Source organism: Dipodomys merriami, unplaced genomic scaffold, assembly GCF_024711535.1.
Source record: "Dipodomys merriami isolate MVZ:Mamm:240054 unplaced genomic scaffold, mDipMer1.0.p SCAF_16, whole genome shotgun sequence".
NCBI lineage: Eukaryota > Metazoa > Chordata > Mammalia > Rodentia > Heteromyidae > Dipodomys > Dipodomys merriami.
The window spans coordinates 21,159,018-21,174,443 of record NW_027202937.1 but is presented as its reverse complement, the minus strand read 5'-3'; the positions used below and the strand labels follow the sequence as shown (position 1 = coordinate 21,174,443).

At 41.0% G+C, this 15,426-nt stretch overlaps 1 protein-coding gene across 1 annotated transcript in view; it reads left to right on the top strand.

Annotated features, from left to right (window-relative positions):
* Positions 1 to 4,017: 4,017 nt before the first annotated feature.
* Positions 4,018 to 15,426, top strand: part of Cap2 (cyclase associated actin cytoskeleton regulatory protein 2) — a 123,830-nt gene continuing 112,421 nt past the window's right edge. Inside the window, exon 1 of the mRNA XM_070024512.1 lies at positions 4,018 to 4,124. The gene's annotated coding sequence lies outside the window, so the exon portion shown is untranslated. The remainder of the gene's footprint in view (positions 4,125 to 15,426) is intronic.

Here is a 15,426-nt window from a genome sequence, read left to right as displayed (position 1 = left end):
AGAATGTTCCCACAACAAAGAATTAGTAGATGTCTGAGATGATAGGTATACCAGTTGCCCCCAATCTGATCATTAATTGCTATGTATACTTGAATTGAAAAGTTACATTGTATCCCATAAATATATACAATTGGTATAAAAAACTAAACATCAAAATTATTTTTTGTGCCCGTCCTGGGGCTTGTACTCATGGTCTGAGGGCTATCTTGGAGCTTTCTTTGGTCAAGGATAGTGCTCTACCACTTGAGTCATAGCACCATTTCCAGCTCTTCTTGGGGTAGTTAATTGTAGATAAGAATCTTACAAACTTTCTTGCCCAGGCTGGCTTTGAACCGCGATCCTCAGGTCTCAGCCTCCTGAGTACCTAGGATTACAAACTTAAGCCAAGAAAAAAGTCTATCCAAAGCTCTGAGCTTACGAATTTCTTTCCTAGACAAAGGCAAAGTTTCATTTTTAGTGTCTGAAGTGCCTGAGATTAAGTCCTGCCAGGAAAACTACCATTGCTCATATTTGCTTTCTTCTGTTTATAGTTCATTCACTCTCCCTCTGTCCCTATCCCTCCCCAGCCCCAGCATCTCAGTGATGACTTAAGAATCTTCATATACACGAGGAACCAAGGATAAGCAAATACAGCAGTGGTACTCACTAGATACTATGTTGAAAATGAACTATATACAACTTGTGGGAACAGGAGGGAAAAACTGGGACAAAGTGAGGGAAGGAGTGACATTTTCCAAAAAGAAATGTTCTTGTTACCTGACTTATGTAACTATAATCCCTCTGTATATCACCTTTAGAATAATAATAAAAAGATTTTTTTAAGTCCTCACATTAGGACTAAAAAAAAAAAAAGAGGCAGTGTGCTGCTGCCATCCAAGTACTGTACTAAGAACCAATTTGTAGCCAAAGAAGGCTTGTCCTATCAGCAGTGGTGGAGGGAGGAGGGTAAGGCTGCTCTGAAGGTGGCCATAGCCATCTTTTCTAACTGCTCCATCAAATGAAATCTCAGCACAATTCATAATGCAGAAAAAGGAAAAAAAATCAGGTTGCAAGTTCTCACTACTGTAGAGATTGAGGTGGAAAAATCACAAGAACCTAGAAGTTTGACCTAGCCTAAGCAAAGTAGCAAGACCTTGTCTAAAAGAAGGTCTTTACATAGCAATAAGTTTTACTACGTTAAATTTATCTTTAGGGTATTTCCCTTCTCTGATACAAACTTGCAGTGCTCTTTTTCCAATGGAACCCAGGAAGGTCAGGATGAAAGGCTTGAATTGCCAGGGTTCCCTCTTTGAGAAGAAAGAATGAAAGAATGTGCTCACCTCCCTTACCACTACCACCACCCAATGGCTTGCTATTAACACTTGTCAAATGACTTAGTATTTTGCAGAGATAGGGCAAGACTTACAATATCTCAAATTCATCCATACCTTATGAACTCAAGAGAATATTACCCACCTGCCCTGCCAAAGTCTCTCATAGCTGACCCTGACGTATAGCATCAGCCTTATAGGTTCTCAGGCTCCTCCACCATGGATTAAACAATTGTGGATCAAAAATTTGCACTTGTGCAAGGTTCTTCCATCATTATTTCTTCAACCATACAATACAATTACTATAGTGTGTGTGTGTGTGTGTGTGTGTGTGTGTGTGTGTGTGTGTGTGTGTTGATCGTGGGGCTTGAACTCTGGGCCTAAGCACTGTCCTTCAGCTCTTCAGCCCAAAGCTAATGCTCTTCCACTTGAGCCACAGTGCCACTTCTGGTTTTCTGGTGGTTTACTGGAGATCAGAGGCTCACGGACTTTCCTGCCCTGCCTGGCTTTGAACCATGATCCTCAGGTCTCAACTTCCTGAATAGCTAGGATTACAGGTGTGAGCCACCAGTGCCCGGCCTATATAGCCTTTTACATCATGTTAGGCATTATAAAGTAATTTAAAGATGGTTTAATATATACAGGAGAATGAAAGTACATCATGTGCAAATATTTTGTTATTTTATATAAGTTCTTGAAAACTTAAGGATCTGGGTATCTGTAAGAGTCCTGGAACCAATCTCAGGTGAACAGGAAGAATGATTGCACAGTTCTACCATTTTTCTTTGGTTTATTCATCCCTGATAACATTAGCTCAACAGAAGTGGCCTATTTCAGTTTCATTTCTAGGTTAATTCTTGGTGAACAGACACCAAATTCCATCACAATTGTTCAAATATCTAACCTTATATTAACTATTAGGATATTATCCAATAGTATTTCTCCATTCTTGTTTTTCTCTGTAAAACACGGTGGTTAGAAGCAAAACATCCAGCCAGAGTGTTCAGTCCAATCAATATTGTTTGTCATTTTGGGGAAACAGCTAATCCTCCCTGTTGTGTTTTGTTTTTTTATATAGTGCCCATCTCATAACGATAGTGAATTAATAGATGGAAAATGCTTGGGAGAGAGCCTGGTATGTGATAAAGACTTAATGTTTTAGCAATTCCATTCTTCTTTTGATGTTCCTAAGAGATTGGTTAAAGGACCCTCCCAAATACCCACAACCTAATGTTCAATTTCTAATATAAAACAATATAATATATTTGCACATAATCTATATGCATCATATTTACTGTGAATAATCTCTAGTTTACTAACAATATTCAAACCAATGTAAATATCAAGTCAATAGTTGTTATACTATAGAGTTAGGGACTAGTGACAAGAATAAATGTGTACATCTTCATTGAAGACACACTTTTTTAAAATATTTTTATCTGTGATTGGTTGAATCTTTGGAGGTGGAAATGGTGGGTATGGAGGGTGGATTATATTTTTATTTTATTCTGTTTATGCTTAGAGTCTGCACAGCCAATGCCCACAACAGTACAACATAACAAGTCATCAACTATTTGTAGGAAAATCTTTCTTGAGTCAACAAGTGATTAACATTACCTACTGATAATTTTCTACTGGAGATTTATTAAAAAATAAAATACCGACTGCTATAGTTCATTGGTAACATATTCCTTGGAACTTTTGACTTCAGAAAGACATGTTTGTAGAAACGCCTCATTCCTCCATCTCAGCTCCATCCTTGGGATGGAAAAGCTCTTCAAAAAAAAAGAGGAGGAGGAGGAGGAAGAGGAAACAGCAACAACAACAACATTGGGTGTTTTCCATTTCCATTCACCAGTGGGACTGGACCAACAGAACAACTGGGATTATGATAAAGCCACAACAGTCATTACTGGCTTTTCAGAAATTCCTGTAGGTTGTCTGGTGACTTTGCTTTAAGATCTGTACCTCCTCTCTTGTCTGTAATTATTGTCCTGGCATTCGTTCAATGAAAAGCTTTGTATCCAGTTTATCAGGTTGAAATAAACTCCAGGGAAAACTGGGGGAAAATCAATATTCTTCATTTAATAATATTAACAAAAGAGAAAGTGGTCCAATTCTGTACAGATAATCCATACACACATGGAAAGGACTACAGAGACACATTTTTTTTAAATGATGAAGTTGGTTGGATTCGGTCTTATTTATTTCTAAACAGACAACTTTTTGAAGTTGTTTTATGTAGAATAATTTTTAATATACTGTCACAAGATGGACGTGCAGGAGGAGACTTAACGAAAAGATTTAGAAACTCTAACCCCGCCTGCCTGGGCTTCTGTCCTTACACTGGGGCCTGGGAGACAGACCAGCCTCGTTATTCATGTCAGTGGGGACCCAACCTATCCGTGCATCCTTCATCCAGGAGCCTCCAGATTCTTCTAGACTTCTTTGCAGCACGGCCTGAGGAGGTGAACTCATTGCATTCGCGCTTGGCAGGCCGCCCTCTTCCCTTGTCTTTCCCCATCTTCTCTTTGCTCCCACGGCCCATCTGCCCCTCCTTTCCTCCTGCTCCCCTTTATTTCCACTCCCCACCCTCGTGGCTTGGCCCCCTCCCCCCGCCTTGTCTGTATTTGGAGCTCCCGGAAGCCGCCGGCGACTCTCCCCGCGAGCAGCGTGACTGACACGGACTCGCGATCGGGGAGGAGGAGGAGGAGGAGGAAGAGGAGGAGGAGGAGGCGGTCAAGGGGAGGGCGCCAGTGACCCAGCCCGGATTTGCATTGCCGCGGACGGGACCCCCCCGGGGCATCGTGGCAGGTATGGAGGGGGGGGAATGGGGTGGGGGGGTCCTGCGTGCTTGGGGAAGACCCCCCGGAAGGAAGCGGGTGAGGGTGTGCGGGTGTCGGGGCGCCTGGGGGTCGGCGCTCGCTGTCAAGTTGCGCGCACTGGATGGGGTGGGGACGCGGCCCGGAATAAAGGCAGCCAGCTCGGGCCCGGGGCCGGGCGTGGGACGCGGGGTGCTGGGGGGGGGGGGGCGCAGAGAACCTGCAGACATGGGGGTGCAAGCACCTAGGTTGGGGGGCGCAGGTAGCTCCCTGTATCTGGGTTAGCCTATAACCAAGCGCCCCAGGCGCACACCAACGGGGGCGCGGGGTGAAGGAAGGGGGGCGCAGGGGTTTCTCTGGACTGTCCCCCGTCCCCCACCCGCTGCGGCCTGTCCTACCTGAGATCCGCTGCACCCCAGGCCCGTCTTAACTTTAAGGGGTCTCACCCATTCAGCTCTAAGCGTCGCAGGGTGGGGGGTGCAGGGCTGGGTGTCATGGGGGGGGTGGGGGGTGAATCTGACCCGAGCCACTGGGATCAGAAAGAAAGAGCATGGAAAGCGTCTGACCCGGCTGCCCTGCAAACCTGACTTGAGGCGATGACTCACTTCTCAAATATGCCAAAGCCACTGAGGCACGGAGGGACCGCTCCGAAAATGGTACCCGGCCGCTGGCCGCCTGCGCGAGGGGGAGATTCAGCAAAGTGACCGCCCGCCTGGTCGGCCTTTTTAGGGCTGGTAGCCGGCCCTGCCGGCCCAGCGAGGAGAATATTTATTCTACACATAGGCAGCAAGGATTAGCAGGTCTTAACGCTGCATTTAGGGGTACTGAAGTAGGATTCAGAGAGGAACACTCAGCAAAAAACCGTCAAGGACCTTCGGTGCTTCTGGGAAGACAAGTCCATGCAACTTAACCACCAAGGGTTTTATCAGTTAGGTGCAGAATGCTATTCCTTTATTGCTTTGCTAGGTTTCTTCTCATGGAAGGATGATGATGATTATGATGATGATGATTTTTTTTTTTTTGCCTTACCGTTCTTGCGAGAAAATATCTAAGACCACTTCATGTAGGATTACAATCATAGCAGTAACCTTGGGGGAAAGTTGTGGTGACTGGAGTCTGACTAGGCTGGAATCCTATGCAGGGCAAGTAGGGGCTTTTTATCTTTTGTTTGGGGTTGATGGTTTTGTTGTTGTTGTTTCTGCTGCTGCTGCTGCTGCTGCTGCTGCTGCTGTTTTATTTTGTAATCCCCACAGCACTGCCTAGAAATTGATTTGTGGCATGTTATCCAAAAAGAAATAAAACTGTGTTGGAAATAATTAAATCAATAGTTTGAATATGGTTAAGCCATGACTTCTTGAAGATATTTCCTATTTTAAAAAAAAGTTTATTGTTCCACAAATCCCCAAATCGAAATGAATCTAAAATCAAGGTAGCCCATCAATGTTTATTAAAGATAAAGAGGGAAAGAAGTAGAGACTTATGAGAAACCAAGAGGATAATCATCATTGGATTTTGCTAGTAGGAAGTGGGTTTCTGCTGTTCATCTATAGTAACAAGCTTAATTTCTTATCTCAGTATTGAAGCAAGGGTTGGGAAAGTTTTGGTGTGAAGAGCTAGGTAGTTGATAGGAGGCATTGGAGTCCCTATGTCTCATTAGGAGCTACTCGGTTTTGTTGCTGTCAATCAAAACAGCCCAAGAACCTAGAGCTGATGGCACACACCTGTTATCCTAGCCACTCAGGAGGCTGAGATCTGAGGATTGCAGTTCAAAGCCACCCTGGGCAGGAAAGTCCATGAGACTCTTATCTCCAATTAACCACCAGAAAACCAGAAGTGGCACTGGCTCAAAGTGAAGAGAATTTTACAACTTGAGCATATAGCTCAGGGACAGTGCCTAGGATCTGAGTTCAAGCCCTACAACTGACAATAATAATAATTTTTAAAAAGCAGCCCAAGACAGCATGCACATGTTTGGGAATCATGAAATTTGAAGTTCATATACTTTCTACCAATAACAAAATATTGGCATTATTCTTTCCTCTTCTCTCCCTAAGCATTAAAAAAAATGTGAAAATGATTCTTAGCTTAGAGGAGGAGGGAGAGAATCTAAAAAAGAATCCAGAGGAGAAAATTTGCATTGCTGGTAGAAGTCCGAGACTTTCTCACCCAGGAAAAGTCTAGAGAGAAACTTTCGAAAGGATTAATTGGCTAGATTCTCCAGTCTTGTTTCAATGCATCAATTATGTATGTATTAAACTAATATGCAAAGTAAATGTAAGTTATGAACCTTTGAAACTATCACCAGGTTTAAAACTACAGCTTAATAACGAAGAGAGTTGTGCTTAAAAGCCAAATCTTCAAAAAGGAATTTGTAGTATTTCAACCATAAGAACGATAAGGAGCCCAAATTTAAATGGGCAAAAGATTTGAAAAAGCATTTTTTCTGAAAACATTCAGATGGCCAGAAAATTCATGTCGAGATACTCGGCATCATTACTTATCAGGTAAATTATTGTCATTATCATCATTACCATTACTATTACTAGGGAAATGCAAATCAAAACCACAGTGAGATACCACTTCCTGCCCACTGGTATGGCTGTAATCGAAGTCAGACAATAGTCAGGCATGGTGGCACGCAGTTGTAATCCTAGACTTTGGGAATGATGCAGAAGGATTGTGAATTTAAGGCCAGCCAGAGAGACATAGATAAAACAAAAAAAGTCAGATAATAACAAGTGCTGAGATGTGAAGGAATTCATTGGCGTTGTGAATATAAAGTAACATTATTCTTCAAAAAACAGAAGATCTTCAAGTTAAACACAGAATTACCATGTGGCTTAGTGGTTCCACCATAAGTTAATAATTCAAGAGAAATGTGAACCCATGTCCTCTATACAGAAACCTGAACAAATGTCCATAACAGTAGTATTCATAAAAGCTTAAAGGTGAACACCACACAAATGTCCATAAGCTGATCGATGAATGGATTGGTAAAATGTGATATATCCATAAAAGAGTATGGTATTTGGCCATAAAAAGGAATTAAATTCTGTTACCTGCTACAACATGGACATCTGAAGACATTATGCTAAGAGAAAGAAGCCAGTGATATAGGATCACATTTTTGTGTTCTTGGAAATTCCAGAGATCCTTGTGATCTCATGGGATTGCATTAAAATGTACAGAACATGAGGCAAGGGGTAAAGTTGGGAGGAATGGGAAGAATGTCGAAACGGAGATGTTGATTAAGATGCACTGTATTCATGAACTGTCTTGTTGAATGGCAACTCCTTGGTACAACTACTTTACGATGATCATCTTTTAAATGCCCAAAACAAGGAAATCTAGACAGATTAAAAATAGGGGGTTCTTTCCAACCTTTTCATAGGTTGAACTCTTCCCTGGTAAGATGTTGATAGTAGGAATGGGAACTTTGGTACCTGATGGGGCTCTTTCTGGCTGTTCAAGTTTCCTGTGGTGGCTACCTCTCCATCGTCCATCTTCCATCTTCCATCTGGCTACAGAATGGACTCTGCCTTCATAGGAATCCTCTTTCTCCCGATGTCCTTCTGAAGGGCAAGTGGGTGAATATCTAAATCTTCAGTGATGAATGACTTTAAAAATAGACTTGCTAATGCCAATGACTCTCAAATGATATAGAATGAGGAGCATTTCTTAAGGTATTTTGCATTGCTAGAATAACATACCTGAGGCTGAGAAAAGTATAAGAAAGGGATTTGTTTTGGCACACAGTTCTGGCAGGTGAAAGGAGGGTTTTGTGCTATATCACAGAATGACTGAGAAGTAGAACGAAGTGTGGCCGCATGCACCAAGGACCAAGCAGGCGGCCTCACCTTGCTTTGTAACAACTCAATCTGGAAGAAACTCCCTCTGTGTCTTGGGGCCTAGTCTCGCAAGGCCTAATCTATAAAGGCATTAATCCATTTGTAAGAGAGGTGGTTCCTAGAAACTAATCATCCCCCCCCCGAAAAAGCCCCATTCCCTAACACTCTGCATTGAGAAACTGTTTTATATTGAGGTTTGACAAGGACAAAACACACTCAAACCACAGCAGGTTGCAACTCATATCTGTGTGTCTAACTTGAATGTCAGCAGTCCTCAAACAGTCTATCATATGTAAAGAGGAGAGTGTCTCACCCTCTTCTCCAGTTGTTTTCTCTCCTCTCTCTTTACATAGGAAGGCCCTATGTTTAATCCATCTTAAACATCCATTTTACTGGAAGGTCTATCTCTAACCTAACCTATTTAAGTAAATTGTTCTATCCACGACTGGAAAAATCTAGAGAGGGGATGGGAAGAGGGAAAAAAGAGGACATTTTAGAGCATTCATTTAGTTTTTAGGAACAAGGAAGTATGTATTCCAATGCCTTAGCAGAGATTTGCTAGTAAATCTTGCTTTATAAAAGCACATCTTTCTTTATAAAACAAAAACTGATTGTCAATCTAGTCAAATTATAGAATGGTATTAAAATATAAATTTAATGACACTGTGCCATTAGTAAGGAAATGGAAAGACTTGGAAAAAATCATATAAAGTCAAGTAAGCCAGACCCAAAGAAACCTAGGTCTCATGGTTTCCCTTATTTGCAATAATTAGTATACTTCTAGGAAAATCTTAGCAGATGAGCAGAATAGCTCAAAAGCTATGTACATATCACCATATATGATGATGATGCTAAGGAAGTGGCCTAAGATAGAGTCCTCACCTTGAGCTGAAGAGCTCAGGGACCGTGCCCAGGCCCAGAGTTCATGCCCCACAACCAAAAAATAAAATAAAATGGTGATGCTAAGTGACATGAACTCCAAGACATGGACACAAGAGGTTTTTCTTTGTTGCTGCTGCTTTTAAGGTACTATGTGATTTTTTTTGTTTCTTTTATATGTTCTGCCCCCTATGGTATATCCCCTGTTGTCACTGTATTTGATTTGGGTGCCCTAGTATTGTATATACATTTATTTGAATTAGGAAAGGGAAGGGAAACAACAGAATGGTGAGACAAAGGATAAGTGACATACACAAAACAATATGTTGGAAATGATCTGTACAACTTGTGGGGGGGTTGGAGAGGGAGAGGGAGTATGAGAAAAATGAGGGAAGGGGAAACAAGTTTGACAAAAAATACACTTATTACCTTACTTATGTAACTATAACCCCTCCCTCTGTACATCACCTTGACAATAAAAAAGACGATAAAATCATGGCTCATACAAATCAAATATTAGGATCTTAAAACATTTTTAATGAGTTAGAAAGGTCTCCCAATCACTTCAAAGGAGATCCTTTAGGACAATGCTGAAATGAATTTGCTAAGGTCAGAGTGACTTGTTCCACAAGAGCATTTCCACTAGAGGAAATTCTGTTGTTTTGGCATGCCTACAAAGAGTAATTATTTGCCTTACTAACATTATTCTTTTATAAGTTAACTTCTGTCTATGCAACCTCCTCAGACAATGATGGGCGCATATTATCCAGATGCATGATACCCACTAAATTTGCCTTTCTTACATCCTCCTTACAGTGATAATGAAAATAGTTTGTTCGGTCACTACCCTGTGATGTCTAGCATGAAACTGGGAAGGAGTTTTGAATGACATTTCTATAACAAATATATTTTCATCTATTTATGTTTCTCAGTATTATAGTCACAAAAACATGCATCAAGTTAAGGATCATTTTGACTCACTTTATTGCTATGTATACCTATCAATACATGCATAAAATAATGAGAAGATAAAAGGGCTCAAAAGAGATAAAATTGTAGTTAAAACTACTTTCTAGCTATCAACATATGTAATGTTTCTGTTCCTTTAATGTCACATCCCAAGATAATGGCCTCAAGAGTTTTTTTTTAATATCTTGACCTTTCAATTAAAATGAAAACGTAAATAGGTGTTTTGATACAGCCAAGTATGACAGGATGACAAGTAAAAGTCATTAAATAATAAGCTACACAAATTCCAGGACATCCCTGTTAGAGTGTGAAGACTGAAGAGGAACCTTTAAGGAGAAAATAGGATCATGCAGAATTTGTGGCTAATGAGCAGTCATGACAATTGAATAATGGTGATATCATCAAAAGCATTTCAAAGAGCAATACAATCATATTGTTTTTAACATGTCAATATTTACAAAGTGCTGGAGTTACAGTCTTCATACCTAGTTATATTTTGGCAAAAGTTTTTATCTGACAGGCTACAGAAATGTGCAAGAGGGTTTTATAAAATTCCCTTAGGTTGCTGGGGACCAGTGGTTCACGCCGTAATCATAGCTATTCAAGAAGCTGAGCTCTAAAGAACTCCATGCAAAGCCAGCTGACACATAAAAATCTTTGAGAATGTATGTCTAATTAATGAGCAAAAAAACCCAAAACCACCACCAACAGAGTGGAGGCATGGCTCAAGTGGTAGAGTGCCTGCTGTGAATTAGGCCTGTACCAGCATCACACACACACACACACACACACACACACACACACACACACACACACACACACACACATGCACACACACACCTTTTAAGCCACATAGAGGAAATTTTTAAAAATTTTAGTAGATTCATGGCCCACTTGCCTGAGGCTCTAAGGTCTTAGGATTTCTTTTTTTTTAATTTTATTTTATTGTAAAGATGCCGTACAGAGGGCTTACAGTTACATGAGTAAGGTAATGAGTACATTTCTTGTGCAGCTTTGTTACCTTCTCCTTTGTTTTTCTCTATCCTTTCCCTTCCCCACCTCCTCCACTCCTCCCACACACACCCCTCCCCACCCCAAAGTTGTAGAGTTCATTTCCAACATAGTGTCTTGTGAGTCTCATTGTTGCAATGGGTCATCCTGTGTCCTTCTTTCAGCATTTTGTTATTTCCCTTCCTCTCCCCAAATTAGATATATACAATGCAGGGCATCAGAATCAAATACAGTGACAACAGGGGATATACCATAGGGTGAAGAACATACAAAAGAAACAAAAAATCACAAAAACAACAACAGAGAAAAACCTGTGTCCATGTCTTGGGGTTCATTTGCCCACTTCTGGGCATTTTCCCAAATGATCACAAACAAGGCCAGACTAAAGCTACCAGCATAACTATGTTTATTGCAGCATTATTTACCATAGCTAAGATATGGAACCAACCCAGATGCCCCTCAGTGGATGAATGGATCAAGAAAATGTGGTATATATACACAATGGAATTCTATGCCTCCATCAGAAAGAACGACACTATTTCATTTGTTATGAAATAGAAAGACTTGGAAAAAATCATACTAAATGAAGTAAGCCAGACCCAAAGACATATAGGTCCCATGGTTTCCCTTATTTGCAATAATTAGTATATGTCTAGGATAATATTATCAGATGAACAGAAAAGCTCAAAAACTATATATGACCATATAAGATGAATCTTAGGATTTCAGAATGCATCGCTACACCTGACTCTGCCTCTGTTTTCTGGCCAAAAAAATCAAAGCACAGTTAAGGTGGAAAATGCTTCTTCATTTAGAACTGGTAGATGGACCTATTTGTTGACTCTCATAGTGCTAGTGACTCCTTGTTCTGCTGGAATTAGGGAAGGGATTAAAACACTACAAACTAAAGATGCTGATAGCTGTCACATCTCTCAAAAGGGGATGATGATGACATTATTTTTCTTTTTTCATAGTTAGGTCTTCATTTTACTTATTTTTCTCACCTTTGGATGAACACTCTGTATGGCATCGTGTGTGTGTGTGTGTGTGTGTGTGTGTGTGTGTGTGTGTGTGTGTGTGAATAACCAAACAGATAGCACTATTTACATCTCTAAACGTATGTCTTCCACCAAGTTTGGGGAAAATCTTAAGCTATAGTTTTCTTCAGAGATGTTTTCTACCTCAGTCTCTTTCTCCTCTCATGGGTTCTCAGTATCTTTTAACATGAGACAATTTTGTATGGCTCCATAGGTCTTTTAGATTTTTTTCAATTCTTCCAATTTTTCTTTAATTTTTAAATTTTCACTCTCCAATTAGATAATATCTATGCTATTAAGTCCCTAGACATCTTCTTCTGTCACCCTCATTCTGCTATTGGACCCAACCAGTGCACTTTTAATTTATTAAATTTATTTATTAATTAAATGTATTAAATATTACTTAATATTTATTTGATTTTTTTTAGTTTTAGAGTTTATACAGTTTCCATGTCTCTGCTAAGAATTTCTGCCTTTTCATTCATTTCAAGAGGTTTTCACTTCATTTCCTCTACCACAGTTAAAATAGTTTCTCTAAAATTGGTAATTCTGTCATCTGTCATCTTGGAGTTGGCGTTTATTTGTTGATTGCTTTTTCTCTTGAGGACTGATCATGTTTCTGCAGTCTCTCTCATGCCAAATAGTTTTTGATTGAACATTGGACAATTTGAGTACTATATTGTGAGACTTGGAGTCCTTTGGAAAACGCTGAGGTTTTTTTTGTTTTGTTTTGTTCTGGCAGGGAGTCGGCACAGTGGTACATTCTGTACACAGTGATTCCAACATCGTTTTAATCATCCCCCCATTCCTCTGCTGCTGTGGGGCCCAGGCATGCACTAGTTACAGGTTATTTTGGGACCTGAGCAGTAGATCACATCATTGAGCTCCCAAAGCCTTTGAAATGGTCCCACACACTCACAGCTCAGCAGTGAGCCTGAGACTCCCACAGAATGAGGGCATCCCTTCTTCAGCTCTCTCTTCTCTGTCATTCTTCCCAGACTCTCCTGCCTCTATGAGCCCTTTGTTCTGTTTTCCTGAATAGATACGATTGGCTTTCTAAGTGTGGTCATACATACCTTTAAAGGTGTACATGATTTATTATTGAGTTGTAAGGACTCTTCCTGTATTCTGGATACAGGAGAGCAGTATATTTACCCGATAAAGAGACAAAAGACCCACATTCTGTAGTATCCTGGCTAGCAGGGTCTCTATGGTTCTTCTTCTTCTTCTTCTTCTTCTTTTTTTTAACTGTCTGTACCCAGTCCATGCAAGAGCAAGTGTAAAGAGTGATGACACAGAAATCAAAAGACCTTCGCCAACAGCATAGTACTTAGAAAGGGCAGTTGAAGTGGGTAGAGACAGCTCATTTTTGGTGAATGACCCCTGCCCCACATATAACTAGGAAAGGTCCCACTTGCATGACGGAGGAATAGGATCACGATTTAACCTGATTCTATTAGAGTCTGTCATTTTGTGGCTCCGTCCTCATTTAGCTACACCACCCTAAGTTTTGTGCTACCGTCTTAAAATACTTGAGATAAACCACTTACAAAGAAGAAAGGTTTCTTTTGCTTCAGAGGTCCATGACCAGGACATGGTCACTTGACCCTGCAGCTTTGGGCTCAGGACTGTGATACAGAATATCTGAACAGGTCAAATGACACAGGAGATCTGTTCTCCTCATGGTGGCAGGAAAGCAAAGAGACAGGAAGGGGCTGAGGTCCAGGTATCCATTCAAGGACATGCCCACAATGACCCAGATTCTTTCTGCTAGGTCCTACCATGGGCTGGGGTCAAGCCTTCAACACCAGGCTTTGTAGGGTAAATTCCAGATCCAAACTCTAGCAGTGGCTTGTGTTTGCAACTTGGTAAGAAGCTGGCTCTCTGTAAGCCTTCTAGGAGAGTGAGTGAGAAGTGTGGAGGCGGGCTCCTTGGCAACATGAATCTGTCTCTTGGTGAAAGAACTCCCTGCTTGGCTGAGCCTCGGCTGCTGGCATCCCCTCCTGCTCCAGCTGAACAGGAAATGTATTTCACTCAGCCCCAGCCTCCCAAATGTGCCTAGTGGACAGTGGCAAGATGTGCCTGAATGGTCAGAAGAAACAAACATTGAATGGGCTGGCCAGTGGACAGATGAATAAATACAATGGTGGCCAAATTCTGCCATACATACATTATCCTAATTAGAAATAGTGACTCACACACACCCTCTCTCAGTGATTGGTCATTTCCTGGGAAAAGAAAGAAAGAAAGTCATTAACAAACTCACAGCAAAGAGAATTTAATAAGACAGTCCAGTTTGATAGTAGCTGAAGAAATTGTTTTGGAATATTTTTGGTGCCCTTTTAGAGAACTTAGTTCCCCACCCCCACCCCCAGAGAGCTTTCTTATAAACTAGTTGCCTGTCCTCACCATGAGGAAAGATTTGGAAGTCTTCACATTCCTGCCACTTCACATCATCTACTTCCTATTTGTTCACAGGCAGATGATTTTCAGAATCCCTGGGTATCAGGGTATCATTTCTTCATCCTTGACCTAGTGAAGACAACAGGAAAGCAGCAATCAGGAAATCTGAACCACCTCAGTCTTGCCAATGTTATCAAAGTGGCATGCTCCCATAGTTGTTTTATGAACTTACTGTGAAGGATTTATAATTGTATTTATAATTGTTGTTTTCATGTGAAATCCTAATGGGAAAAAAGGGAGCATTCACGTTAAAGGAAGCAAGGATGCTCTTGTAATCATGGGAGGAGGCCATTGCGGTTCTGAGTGGGAAAAACTAACCTAGCTTCCACTTTGAAAATTCTCCTATTTACAAAAAAAAAAATCTGGCTGGTAGCCTGACCTGGGATTGTGCCAGAAAGTAGGCAGACAAGGAAAAGGCAGTGAGTGGAAGCCAATTAATTAGTCAATCAAAAAGTATTTATAGAATTCTCTAGGTATATGGAAGTGTGCTGGCCTCAGTGGGGGGATGCTTGGAAGAAGGAGATATGACCCTAGATCCTGGAAAGCTTGTAAGTCAGCTCCTTTGGAAGTAAAGCCTACATTTGCTAGCAGAAAGGAAGGCACAGGATGTGTTTTAATTGGACAATGAGCCTTACAGATGCTGAGAATGTAATCCAGACAACTAGGCTGTTATTCTGGTTTATTGCCATTTTGATCAGTGGCCTGGGGATGTCAAATATTCAATTTAGCTCTAAGAACTGTTTTTTATAATTGACCAGACTGAGCTAGGTGACTGCTTACCATATCCTTCCCTACTGAGCAGGAACTTCTTTGGGGGGAGGGATAAAGAAGGTGCTTTTCTAAAAATAGTCCAACTGAGATTTTGCTTATATCCTTTCTGGATACCATTTAAAAAAAAAAAAAAGGAGTCAGCTGGGTGCTGGTAGCTCCTGACTACAATCCTAGCTACTCAGGAGGCTGAGATCTGAGAGTTGTAGTTCAAAGCCAGGTTGGGCAGGAAAGTCTGTGAGACTCTTTATCTCCAACTAACCACTAAAAAGAGGTGGGGCTGTGGCACAAGTGATAGAGTGCTTGCCTTGCTCAAAAC